Consider the following 12,759-nt stretch of genomic DNA (forward strand, 5'->3'; position numbering starts at 1 on the left):
GAAAGCTGCTGATGTGCTGCATCACTTGTACTAATAAAGTCATCTCTGCTGCTTGGGAGGAGCCTGGGTTTGGTGAATGGGGACATCAAAGGATGGCAGACTCCTCCTCTGCTGCGTTCCCTTGGGGTTTTCACTTGTTGGTGTTGGGGTCAGATAAAAACATTTAGGTTTTGCCAGGAAAAATAACCAAATAACCCAAGCATCAGGGTGGGCTCTCCAGTGGGGAGGCACAGGTTGCCCAGGGAGGTCATGGATGCCCCATCCCTGGAGGTGATCAAGGCCAGGTGGGATGAGGCCTTGAGCAACCTGGGCTGGTGGAAGGTGTCCCTGCCCATGGCAGGGAGTTGGGACTAGGCCATCTTTAAGGTCCCTTGTGACCCAAACCATTTTATGAATCCATAAATATTCTTTCTTACAGAACCAGAATATCCTAACTCCTGGAATCCCTTCCCAATAAGGATACAGAGCACAGCTGCAGCCCCCTGATCAGCTGCAGCCCTCCAGCAGATCCAATCTCCTTCCTGTGCTGAGGGCTTCAGAGCTAGATGCAGTACCCCAGGTTAGGTCTCACCAGAGCAGAGTGACAGAATCACTTCTCTTAGCAGCCCAAATGCTGCTGATTCCCTGGATCCTGGGTGATTAATTTGCAATATGATGGTTTAAGGACTTGTAGCAGAAAGCAGGGATGGGGATGAGGGAACCAGTGTCAGAGCAGTGCAGAGCCAACAGCACGAGCCAGGAAATACTGCACCTACCTCTTGCCTTTTGTGTAACCAATTTTCCAGTCTGTTGTCTTCTGTCAAATGCAATGTTCTGGGACATTTAAATAAAATAAATATTGCTGCTGAGTTATATTTAGAGCCATGTGAAATTTCCCCTGTGAAGCTCCCAGCCAGGCAAAACATGCCTGGTGCTCAGGGTTCTGTAGCACTTGAAGCTTCTCTGGCTTCATGGAAGAGGTTGCTCGTGGGATCTGTTGGCAAGCAGCTGCTGTTTGCCAAAGGAGGCTGGTAGAGGGTCTGCCCAGTGCCTTGGATACTGCCAAGGAGGTCAGGGATGCTGCTGGGCAAAGCAGGGCTGGGCTTAGGTGCACCTTGCAAGAGACTTGAGAGATGGAAGGTCAAAAAAAGCAAATAATGAGCTGCTGATGGAGACTGTGATGGAGGTTTGCATAAACCTGCAAGCCCTGCTCATTGCAGCCACCAAGACTGCACATTTGCCTCTGATGTGTGTCACTGGTCTAAGGAGGAAGGGTATTGGTGTGGTGAAGTCTGGTCAAGGTGAGCATAGGTGTATGGAAATCTCTGGAAGTGAGGTGGGAACCTATTGGGGTGTGGCAGAGTGGACATCCCCTGGCTTGGGCTGGACACCACCTCCCTCCCTCTGCTGTTCAGAGTGTCCCCAGGAGCGTGTCCAAAGAAAAGCAATGAAGCTGAAGAAGGGTCTGGAGAACAGGGCTGGTGAGGAGCAGCTGAGGGAACTGGGGGTGTTCAGCCTAGAGAAAAAGAGGCTGAGGAGAGACCTTTGGGAGCCAGGTGGGGGTTGGTCTCTTTTCCCTATTAACCAATGGCAGGACAAGAGGGAACAACCTCAAGTTGTACCAGGGCAGGTTTAGGTTGGATGTGAGGAACTATTTCTTTCCCAAAAGGGTTGTCAAGGTCTGGGCCAAGCTGCCCAGGGCAGTGGTGGAGTTCCTGTCCTTGGAGGGGTTTTAAAGCCATGGAGATGTGGTGCTGAGGGCCGTGGGTTAGTGGTGCCCTGGGTTAATGGCTGGTCTCAATAATCCTGAAGGTCTTTTCCAACCACAACAAGTCTGTGACTTCTGTAGAGCCTTTTAACCAGTGTCCTTCCTCTTCATAGAGTCCCAAAACGAATCCCAAATACCCATGTTTAAATCCATATTGGTGAGAATCCTTCACCCTGGTGTTCAAGAGGAGATTGGACGTGGCACTTGGTGCCATGGTCTAGTCATGAGGTCTGTGGAGACAGGTTGGACTCGATGATCCTTAGGGTCTCTTCCAACCTTAGTTATACTGTGGTACTGTGTTCTAGCTGTGAAGGTTGCCTGATAAACCAGAACAAGAAGATACCACCCAGCAACCACCATTCAAGAAACCAAAATACAGTGTCTGAAACCTTTGTTTTCCTTCTTAGCTTTGAACCAGTGGGGGCCTTCTTTTGTTCCCTCAGTGGTTAACCTCATTTGATAACACACCAGGAGAGGGGCAGGGAAAAACCTTTCTTCTTCTTCCAAGGGGGTTGAATTCTTTTGTGAGCTCTGACAGAGAAAGCTGGCATCCCTTGCAGGAGATCTGTAAAGCCCTGTCTCCAGACATGGTGACATTGCTCCAGACAGAGTTTGTCATCCATAAATGTACAGCTTATTTCAGTCTATTCATAAATTGGCTGATTTGATTTTTTTATATATATAATTTTTTTTTCTTTCTTCCTTTCTTGAAGGAGGGGGGAGGGGAATAAAATATCAATCTCTAGGTGTATTAAAAAGAACCCCACCCCCCCCAACCCTCAGTTACAGGTTGTGTTCTATTTAGCCCTTGATTGAAACGTATTGCTCCTCAGTATCTTTTAGCTATGAAAATTATAATATGGAACAGAGATTAGAATGAAATTATCATGGCCGGGAGGCATTTACTCAGTGGTGGCAGCCACATAAACCTGAGCCCCGAGAATGATGATGATAATGCCTCGGAGGTTCTGCATGCCCGGTGTTATTGCTGCACGTTATGGATGTTTCACTGAGGCTGCTCGGCGCGGCCCCGGCGCCGCTGACAGAGAGGTAATTACTGCCCGCGCCGATGAGCACTTATCAGCCCCGGCGCCGCCGCTCCTGCCGGCGATGGAGAGCGCTTGTCAGTCAAGGTCACTTGGGTGGGTGTCCTTTCTTCATCGTTCTTTCACACTCGGCGAACTTCGCCAGGTGAGCTCACAGAACGGCTCAGGTTGGGAGGGACCTCGGAGATCATCTGCTCCAACCTCCCCGCCGTGGGCAGGGACACCTCCCAGCTAGACTTGGTTGCTCAAGGACTCATCTAACCCGGCCTTGAACGCTCCCGGGGGAGGCATCCACAGCTTCTCTGGGCAACCTGTTCCAGTGTCTCACCACCCTCCTACTGAAGAACTTCTTCCTCAGCTCCAGTCTAACCCTGCTCTCCCTCAGCTTCAAACCATTCCCCCTAGTTCTGTCTCTAGGCACCCTCATGAGAAGTCCCCCTGCAGCCTTCCTGCAGGATCCCTTCAGCTATTGGAAAGCATCTCTAAGGTCCCCCTAGAGTCTTCTCTCCAGGCAGAGCCTGTGCTCACAGCAGAGCTGCTCCAGCCCTTGGAACATCTTTGTGGCCTCCTCTGGACTCATCCAGCAGCTCTGTGTCCTTCTCCTGCTGGGGACACCAGAACTGGAGGCAGGATTGGAGGTGAGGTCTGAGCAGAGCCCAGGCGTAGAATCCCCTCTCCTGCCCTGCTGCCCACACTCCTCTGGCTGCAGCCCAGCGCACAGCTGCCTGCTGGGCTGCAGGAGGGCACTGCTGGCTCCTGGGGAGCTGCTCAGCAGTCAGGGTGATTTGCTCCCTATCGTGGTGCTGCTTGGGTTTTAGCCTCTCAACTAATCAACACAACTGCAGGAGGGATGGAGCATGCCATTTTTCACTGGGTGGCTGTTCACGGGTGATCTCAAGAGCAGTTTAGCAGAGCCCCTCAGAGCCTGTTGTAGGCTTTTGTGCTGGTAAGCTGATGGTTGCTCGTCGGTGACCTCCAGAGCAGCGTTTTGCAGAACTCCCTGGAGCTTTTTTAGTGCCACCAGCATGAGCTGTAGGACTCCGTGCTGGTGGAGAGAAACCTGGGTTGAATAGCACAGGCTGCTGCTTGGGCCTTTGGGCTGAAGAGTTACTCTTTCAGAGCAGGGCTCGTCGTGTTTGCACCCTCAGGACATGCAGCCACAGACCAAGCCGCTCTGCCTTCCCATCAGGGTTTCCTTTTCGGCTGGAAGCCTCTCAGAGGCTCTGCGTTATTGCGTAAAATAGCCGAGCCAGGCTCTGCGGTGGCTCTAAACTGAAAGTGTTAGCTCTCTTCAAAGTAGCAGTGTCAAAGGCACTGTGGCAAGCCCAGGATTTCTTGGGTTACAAAGCAAAGAATCACAAGTTTTTCCCTTTCTTTTTCTTCCCCTCCCCCCTTATTTTTAACTCTTTTCCCTTTCTCCCTCCTTTTTTTTCCCTTCCTTTCTCTTTTTTTCTCTCTTCTTTTCCTCCTTTCTCCTCATTCCCCCCTTCCCTTCTTTACCCCTTCTCTCCTCTTTTTCCCCTCCTTCTCTCATCCCCTCACTGTTTTCTCCCCTATTTCCTCCCCCCCTTCCTTCTTCCCTTCCTTTTTTGCTTCTCTCCCTCCTCCCTGTTTGCTGCTGAAGCTTTGTTAGAGCAGGAAACCCAGGCCAACCTCTGGGCTCCAGCAGCTCCCCCAGTAGATACCAGTGGCTCCTTCCTTAAGGGCAGCCTCAGCCCAGGTCCATGTGTGGTCAGATTCCCCCCCTGCACCACAGCCCTCCCCAAGGATTTGGGTGGGGGGGAGTGTGCCTGGACTTGCTCTGTGTGCTCCCAGCTCCTGCTCCCTGGTCCCTCCTGGCTCCTTGGAGCAGAGGGCACTATTTTGAAGTGGAGACTGCACGTTCAATTAAATGCAAATTGTATTCAGGCATTAAAGCAGGATCCCATTCATTCATTAAACTCCAAGGATGCTTTTATTTAGGAGAATCTCCCAGCACATGGTAGCACCACATGCTGCTTAGAAAGGACTCTGGTGGTCCTCTTGTGCAAAAGGAAATCATTGCATTATTAGAGGATTTAAACTCCTTACAAGGTGCACGGTGTCTGTGGATGTTTCACTTAATTTGATTACATCCATAGAAAAAGCATTTCCCTTCCATGGCAGGCAGTGGCTCTCTTCTCTCTTACCCTGTGGTATAATCCCAGCCTCCCCCTGGAAGGTGCCAACCTGGCTGGACATTTTGGGGTTAGAAACGCAGGTTTGAGCAGTTTGGTTCGTTCCTGAAGCTTGCCAGCCAAGCTTTCTGCATTTTCAAGCCACTTCCCTTCCTTAGTTCTTAGTTACCAGAGTGTTACAAAGAAAGGGTTTTGATCTCATGTAGATAGCATAGCATTAATTACCCTGACACTAATTAAACTGCATCAAACAAATACCACCGTGTTCCTCAGGGGGACAACAGAAGGCAGTTTAAAATAATTACTGGAGCTTCATGCATGTGTGAAGTTTTCATTACTCTTAGGACACCAGCAAAAGAGATTTGATATCATTAAAATCCCCCCCTTCAGTGTTTGCAGGGGAGGGGAAAAAAAAAAAGGGGAGGGGGGGAAGCAAAACTAAAAAAGCCTAAAATTTCCTCAGAGCATATTGATGTCTAAATAGTGCTGATTGCAGTCCTTGCAAATAGTAACTTTTTCTTTAGGAGCTGTAAGCCTGTGAAGCAGGAACAGGTGTTCCAGTCCACATTCTGGTATGATTATGTATTAGCTTATGTTTGTCAGACCATTTCATTAACCACCCACTGCTAGCACACATACATATACTTTGTTCTTCCTGAACCATGAAATGAAATGCATATATCTTCACTAATGCCTGGCTATCAATGGAAATGAGCAAAGGAGGCTTATTACCAATTGCTGCTGCTGCTGGGGAGCACACACCTCCGGACACTTACAGGTAATAAACAGCTTTTTGTAAGTAGGAAGCAAGATCTATGGAGAGGCATGCAAAGCCCACCTGCCTGCCACCCCTCTCCAGTGCTAATAGATGCCAATTCCCAGCCACATGCACACGTTCAGCACAGAAGCAGGGAGCTGCTGCACTTAGAAAAGGCCTCTAAGATCAAGTACCCCACCGTGGCCATCAAACCCTGTCCCCAGGTGCCATGGCCACAGACTGCTTGAACACCTCCCAGTGATAGTTGATTAGGTGGTGTTGGATGATAGGTTGGACACGATGATCATGAAGGTCTCTTCCAACCTGGTTTATTCTATGGGGACTCCACCACCTCCCTGGGCAGCCTGTGCCAATTCCTGGCCACTCTCGCAGCAAAGAAATTCATTCTTCCTAATAGCCCAACCTAAACCTCCCTTGGTGCAATTTGAGGCCATTTCCTCTGCTTCTCTCACCTGATACCAGGGAGAAGAGATCAACCCCCAATTTACTACAGTTGAGGGTCTCCTGTCCTGGCTGCTCCTCCCCACAGCTGCCACCTTCTGCCTTGCTGCCCCACAAGGTGTGGCACAAGCTGTGGCAGTGCCCTTGGTGTGCCCAGGAGCAAGTCTGAGGCAGAGGCTTTGTGCAGCCCAGCCCTTGGCAGGAGCTGTCCCCATCAGCTTCTGCCTGCTAGCAGCAGCCCCTGGCTGAGCAGAGCTGCCCTGAACTTCATACAGTGCCTCAGTGAGAGAAAATGTTTCTTGATCTGCACTAGTCATAGGGTTCCAAGCTGTGGTTCTCCCTCAGAATGTGCTTGTATGGTATTTGGATGCTTATGGTCACACATCACAGCCCACTTCTTCTCCATCTCCTTTGAGGAACTACTAAAAAGCTCTACCTCTAATGGAAGGTCCAGTGGCAGTGGTGATGCTTCAGGTCACAGCATGTTATGGGTTGGAAGGGACCTCTGGAGATCTTCAAGTCCAAACACCCTACCAGAGCAAGACCATAGAATCCAGCGCAGGTCACACAGGAACACATCCAGGCAGGTCTTGAAAGTTTCCAGAGAAGGAGACTCCACAACCTCTCTGGGGAGTCTGTTCCAGTGCTCCCTGACCATTACAGTAAAGCAGTAGCTCTTCATGTTGAGGTGGAACTTCCTGTGCTGTAGTTTCCATCCATTGCCCCTCGTCCTATCCCAGGGCACAAGTGAGCAGAGGCTGTCCCTGTCCCTTCCTTTCTGACCTCCAGCCCTCATATATTTATATGTATTGATCAGATCCCCTCTCAGCCTTCTCCTCTCCAGACTGAACAGCCCCAGGGCTCTCAGCCTTTCCTCATCAGGCAGTGTTCCAGTCTCTTTAGCATCCTTGTAAATCCCTGTCACAGGGAAGGTTGGAAGGGACCTCTGGAGTTTTGGTGTTTTTCCATAGAATTGTTAGGGTTGGAAGGGACCTCAAGGATCCTGTAGTTATCATCAAGTCTAACCCTCTTGCCAGAGCAGGACCATAGAATCCACTACAGGTGGCACAGCCAGACCAGGCTCAAAAGTCTCCAGAGCAGGACCCTGACCACCTTCCTTTTGCCTTTTATTTTCAACTGGAGCAATTCCTCCCTGTTCCCAAATCTGCTGCCCACAGCAGAACTGTGGGCTGGGCTCATGCACAGGGCAAGACCTTAAGCAGAGCCTCTCAGAAGCAACTGGAGAGGACAGCACAGAAGCGATCCAGTTGCAGGGATCCTGCGAAGCCGCCCAGCGCCGGCGCGCGGCGGAGCGCTCCGAGCCCTCCGCAGCCAGATGGTTCGTCCTATTTTTAAGCTGATAGATTTCTTCATGCATTTCTTTTTGGATGTCATTGGTTTTAACTGCCAGACAGTAGCTACTGTTGGAAGTTTTTTTGGTTGGGGATTTTTTTAATTGTTGTTGGGGTTTTTTTTGTTCTTCCCTCCCTCCCCCCCTCTTATTCCTGGATTATTTCAAGAGTATTTTTGGCACATTCCAACGCTCGTACCGCACACCAAGTTAATTTTTCCTTACACTTAGCTCATACGTGAGGAAAGTGTTTATATAATGAAAGAGGGGGGAAAAAAAAAACCCCACACCAACCAACCAACCACCCAAACCCTTCTGAAATGAACAGTTCTGGGTTTGTTGGTTGGTTTGTTTTTGTTGGTGGGTTTGGTTGGGGTTTTTTTTCCCCTTCTTCTTCTTGCTTTTGACATGATGTTGACAGAAGTCGCTTTGATGTAGTTTAGAGTCATGAATTTTCTATCTGTTCTGTTTTTCCTGGGGCTCCATCTATTCAGACATCCTGATCTGTCATTTTGCAACACTTTGTGAAGTGCTTGACAGATAGTGGTTTTGACAAGTGCTGGACATCAGCAGCAATTCCGAATAAGCAGAGTATATTTCTCCAGGTAAAGTGACAAAACGTCCAAAAGCGTCAGGAGAACTGGAGACTCTTCAATCACATTTAATGTTACAAAGCAAGACTTCTTTTTTTTCCCCCTTCCCCCTCTCCCCTCCCTGCTCTCTCCATTTGTTCTCCTTGCCTGCTGTGGCTCGGCCGTTGGGGTCCTGCTGGGAGTATTTTGGGTTTGGATTGAGAACTTTCTGGGTTGGTTTTTGGTTTGTTGGTTTTGGGGTTTTTTTTGCTGGTGTTTTGGAATTCATCACCGATTTCTTCAGCCTGGTTTAAAAATGGGAGGATTTGTGGAGATGGAGAGCTGGCAAAGTGGGTCTCAGCTAGTATTTGTGACTGCCACTGCGTGTGGAAGGGATTTCTAGGGTCTTCCAGCATTTGACACAAGCAATATGTGCCTGAGTGATGATCCCTGCTTGGGTTTTTGGGTTTGGAATGCCACTGGATTTCTACAGTAGGGTGGAGAAATCCTCTATGATAGTCACCTGAATTATTATTGATTAGCCATCCATTGCCTATTCCACTTCTTAAATCATTCCCTAGCTGTAGAAATAATTTGGGATAGTCACTGAAAATATTGTTGTTTAGCCATTCTATTTCCTATTCCACTTCCCAAATCCCTTCCTTGGCTGTAGGAATAACACTTAGGATACTCACCTAAATTTGTATTGATTAGCCATTCTATTCCACTTCCCAAATCCCTTCCCTGGCTGTAGGAATAACACTTAAGATACTCACCTAAATTTGTATTGATTAGCCATTCCATTCCCTATTCTGCTTCCCAAATCCTTCTCTGGCTGTAGAAATGATTTAGGGTAGTCACTGAAAATGTTATTGATTAGCCATTCTATTTCCTATTCCATTTCCCAAATCCCTGCCTGGCTGTAGGAATAACACCTAGGATACTCACATACATTTTTATTGATTAGCCATTCCCCTTCCCAAATCCTTCCCTGGCTGTAGAAGTAATTTAGGATAGTCGGTTATGTTATTGTCAAATAGCCAATCCATTCCCTATTCCCCTTCCCAAATAGTTCCCTGGCTGTAGCAGTAATTTGGGATGGTCACATTGTTATGGAATAGCCATTCCATTCCCTATTCCCCTTCCCAATTCCTTCCCTGGCTGTAGGAATAGCATTTAGGACGGTCACTCAAATTATTATTGATTAGCCATTCTGCTTCCCAGCTAGTTCCCTGGCTGTAGAAATAATTCAGGGTATTCACCTGCACTTTAGTTTTGTTGCTGCCTAGCCATTCCAGCCTGTATTCCACTGCCCAAATCCTTCCCTGGCTGTAGAAATGATTGAGGGCAGTCCCTTAAATTATTCTGGAATAACCATCCTATTCCCCTTCCCAAATCCTCCCCTGCCAGGGTCTCATCCCCCATCACCCCTGGGTGCTCACTGAGCCAATCAGCATCTTTAGATTCTGTAGGATATTGCAAACAAAAAACCATTTACCAAAACCCCATTTCCTATAATTATTTTGCATCTGCATTCGCTCAAGAAACAGCTGTTGAAAGTTGAGGGGGATGCAAAATGGCACAGCCTGAAGATGTTCTTGTTCATTCAGCTCACTCCCTTTTGATGTGATACCTACTGGCAGGGTTGTGTGGTGAATTCAACTTCTTTGACAGCCATCAGCCTTTACTGACCAGTAGTTTCGTTTTTTAGTACTTAGGGGAAAGATGGAGAGGTGGAGGGGGGGGAAGCAAAAAAAACCTAAAATGAAAGGCTCCTCTATTTCCATAATTTAGCTCTCTTTTTTTCAGCTGCTGGATCGAAAGCCCCTGCCAACAGCTATCTAAATCAACACCACGCCAACATGTTCTGCACTCCGAAGGTCACTCAAACATCTGGCCCCACAGCCTTGTTCTTTAAGGTTTGTCACTGGGCAGCATCTGTTTATAGATTCCTTCTCAAGCTCTCTTTGATCACTTTGACAGCAAAAAGAAGCTTCCATCACCCTTGATGTGTTAAGATAAAAATCCCAGGGAGCCTGGGCCCGCCGGAGCGTTCTCTCGGCGCGGTTTGGGACGCGGGGCTCCGGCCGCGCTGCCGGCTGCGGGGTGCAGTGATTTTGGCTCGGCTGAGTTCGAGGGAGTTATGGAGCACTGGTTGCTGTGGAGATGGGAAAAAATATATTGTCAGAGCTGATCTGTTCAGTGGCAATGTGAAAATGGCTACACTAAGCAGGTCTGGCCCAGCTGAGCTGGGTCAGCAGTTTAAAAACCCAAGTTTGGGGAGTGAGCAGAGCAGGCACATTTAGCTCTGCTCTCCTCTGAGCAGCTTGTTAGATAACCCTCCAGGATTCTTGTCCTGTGGGTCCTGCAAAGAGTGACCTTCTTCATGCAGGTTTGGATGTGCACCTCTGACTTTAGATATGTCTCATGTGGGGGGAAAAATATAGAGCTCATGGGGGAAAAAATAGGACTATCATTGCTTCCCTTCTTCCTTCACTAACTTTGAGTTAGCTTTGAGATCTGTCATCTTGAAACAGTGCAGAGCTTCTTGCTTTATTCTAGACAGGTATCAGGGGAGAGAACAAGAGGAAATAGCCTGAAATTGTGCTAGGGGAGGGTTAGGTTGGGCATGAGGAAAAAATTTCTTTGCTGCCAGAGTGGTCAGAGATTGGAACAGGCTGCCCAGGGAGGTGGTGGAGTCCCCATCCCTGGAGGTGCTCAAGAAACCTGTGGCCATGGCACTTGGGGACAGGGTTTAGTGGCTGTGATGGCATTGGGTTGATGGTTGGATTGGATGATCTTAGAGGGTTTTCCAACCAAAACAATTTTGTTGTTCTACTCTAAGACTAGTTTGGACCATGATGGAAAAGACCTTAGGTGATGTTGTGTGAAGTCTTCTGGTCCCCTCCTCACTTTGAAGATGTATAAAGCAGGGAAGGATGCATAAAGCAATCTGTAAAGTACATGAAATTATCACAAAATGCTGACACTTCCTTAGGTTCAACAGGGCCAAGAGTCAGGTCCTGCACGTGGGGCACAACCCCATGAAGGCTCCAGACTTGGGGCAGAGTGGCTGGAAACTGCCCAGTAGAAAGGGACCTGGGAGTGATGGCTGACAGCCAGACAGACATGAGCCAGTGTGTGCCCAGGTGGCCAAGAAAGCCACCAGCATCCTGGCTGGGAAAGCTCATTGCTGTCTACAACTCTCTGAGAGGAGGTTGAAGCCAGGTGGGGGTCAGTTTCTTCTTCCATATCATGAGAGGAAACAGCCTCAAGTTGCAGGGAACGTTGAGGCTGGACATGAGGAACCATTGATGCACTGAGAGAGTGGTGAAGCCCTGGAAATGTTCAAAACCACACTGATGTGGTGCTGAGGGCCGTGGGGCAGTGGCATGCAGGTGGTTTTGTGCATTCCTATTAGAGGTTGTAAAGAAAGCCAAAGGGCAGCTGGGACCTCTTTGCCCACCAAAACACCACACCTGTGAGGTGCACTTCATCCTCACTGAACCCTGCCCATCCTGCCCCTCAAACCATCTTGGTTTTGTGGGCAGGAGGAGATGGACACTGGGTGAGATTTCTAGTTGCATGGAAGAGGGGAAAGGTCAACCTTCAGAGCTATTCTCAGGGAGAAGTGGTGACATCCTGTGCCAATCTCCTATGCAAAGAAGGCCAAGCTGGAGACTGTAGATCTGAAATACACAGAGGGTAGGCGCTTCCATAGTAACTGTGAAGGAGATGTAGGCTTTGAATTTCAATTCCAGCTAGCACCCTGAATGCTGTCTGAACTGCTCAGGAGAGATTACTTCAGAATAGCTCTGCCCAGAACCTTGCTTTTTATCAGGACAAAGCGGTGTGGAAATGGATTGGTTGCAGGATCCCACATCTGCTCTGCTCTCCTGCCTCTTACTTGGTGTCCTGATGTTTCCTTTTGCTACTTATTTGGTTAATATTTCAAACTTGTAGTTTCTACAGAATCCCAAGATGGTAGGGTAGGGACTTCTGGAGATCATCCAGAACTGGGGCACCTGCAGCAGCTTGCCCAGAATCACAATGGCCAGGTGGGTTTAGAATCTCTATAGAGAAGGAGACTTCCCAACCTCTCTGGGCAGCCTGCTCCAGGGCTCCAGCACCCTCACACCAATCAAGTTTCTCCTCATCTTCAGATGGAACCTTCTGGGTTCCAGTTTGTTCTCCTTGCCCCTTGTCCTGTCACTGACAAGAGTCTGGCGTTGTTCTTTTGCCCCCCACCCTTTAGCTCTTGCTGAGCATTGCTCAGCTCCCCTCTGGGGCTGCTCTTCTCCAGGCTCTCATCCCCAGGGCACTCAGCCTTTGCTCCTCACAGAGATGCTCCAGGCCCCTCAGCATCTTCATGACTTCCCCTGGACTCTCTCCAGCAATTCCCTGTCTCTCTTGAGCTGGAGGTCCCAGAACTGGACACTGTGGGATTATCAGCTCCATTTTTGAGTCAAGAGGGTCTTCTAGTTAAGAACCTGGTCCTTGAGTGTGTCAGTGATGTCTTTGAAAGGAGATGCTTGCTCTGTCTTGACTGGGAGCACAACTGGTTTAAAGCCCCTGGGAAGCCATCCCTGGCTGCAAGGCAGAGCTGAGCTGTTGGCTGATGCTTGTTTGCTGTGGTGAAACCTCCTGCAGGTGACACTGAAGGCTGAG

General features: G+C 48.9%; 1 protein-coding gene across 4 annotated transcripts in view; it reads left to right on the forward strand.

The window, feature by feature from the left end:
• Window positions 1-12,759, forward strand: part of LOC104303507 (cytochrome P450 7B1) — a 93,780-nt gene that overhangs the window by 43,982 nt on the left and 37,039 nt on the right. Inside the window, exon 2 of one of the 4 annotated variants that reach the window (XM_054179178.1) lies at window positions 9,901-10,010. The exons of the other annotated variants lie outside the window; for them this stretch is intronic. The gene's annotated coding sequence lies outside the window, so the exon portion shown is untranslated. The remainder of the gene's footprint in view (window positions 1-9,900; window positions 10,011-12,759) is intronic. 4 annotated transcript variants of the gene reach the window in all.

This window comes from Dryobates pubescens, chromosome 3 (genome assembly GCF_014839835.1).
Source record: "Dryobates pubescens isolate bDryPub1 chromosome 3, bDryPub1.pri, whole genome shotgun sequence".
NCBI lineage: Eukaryota > Metazoa > Chordata > Aves > Piciformes > Picidae > Dryobates > Dryobates pubescens.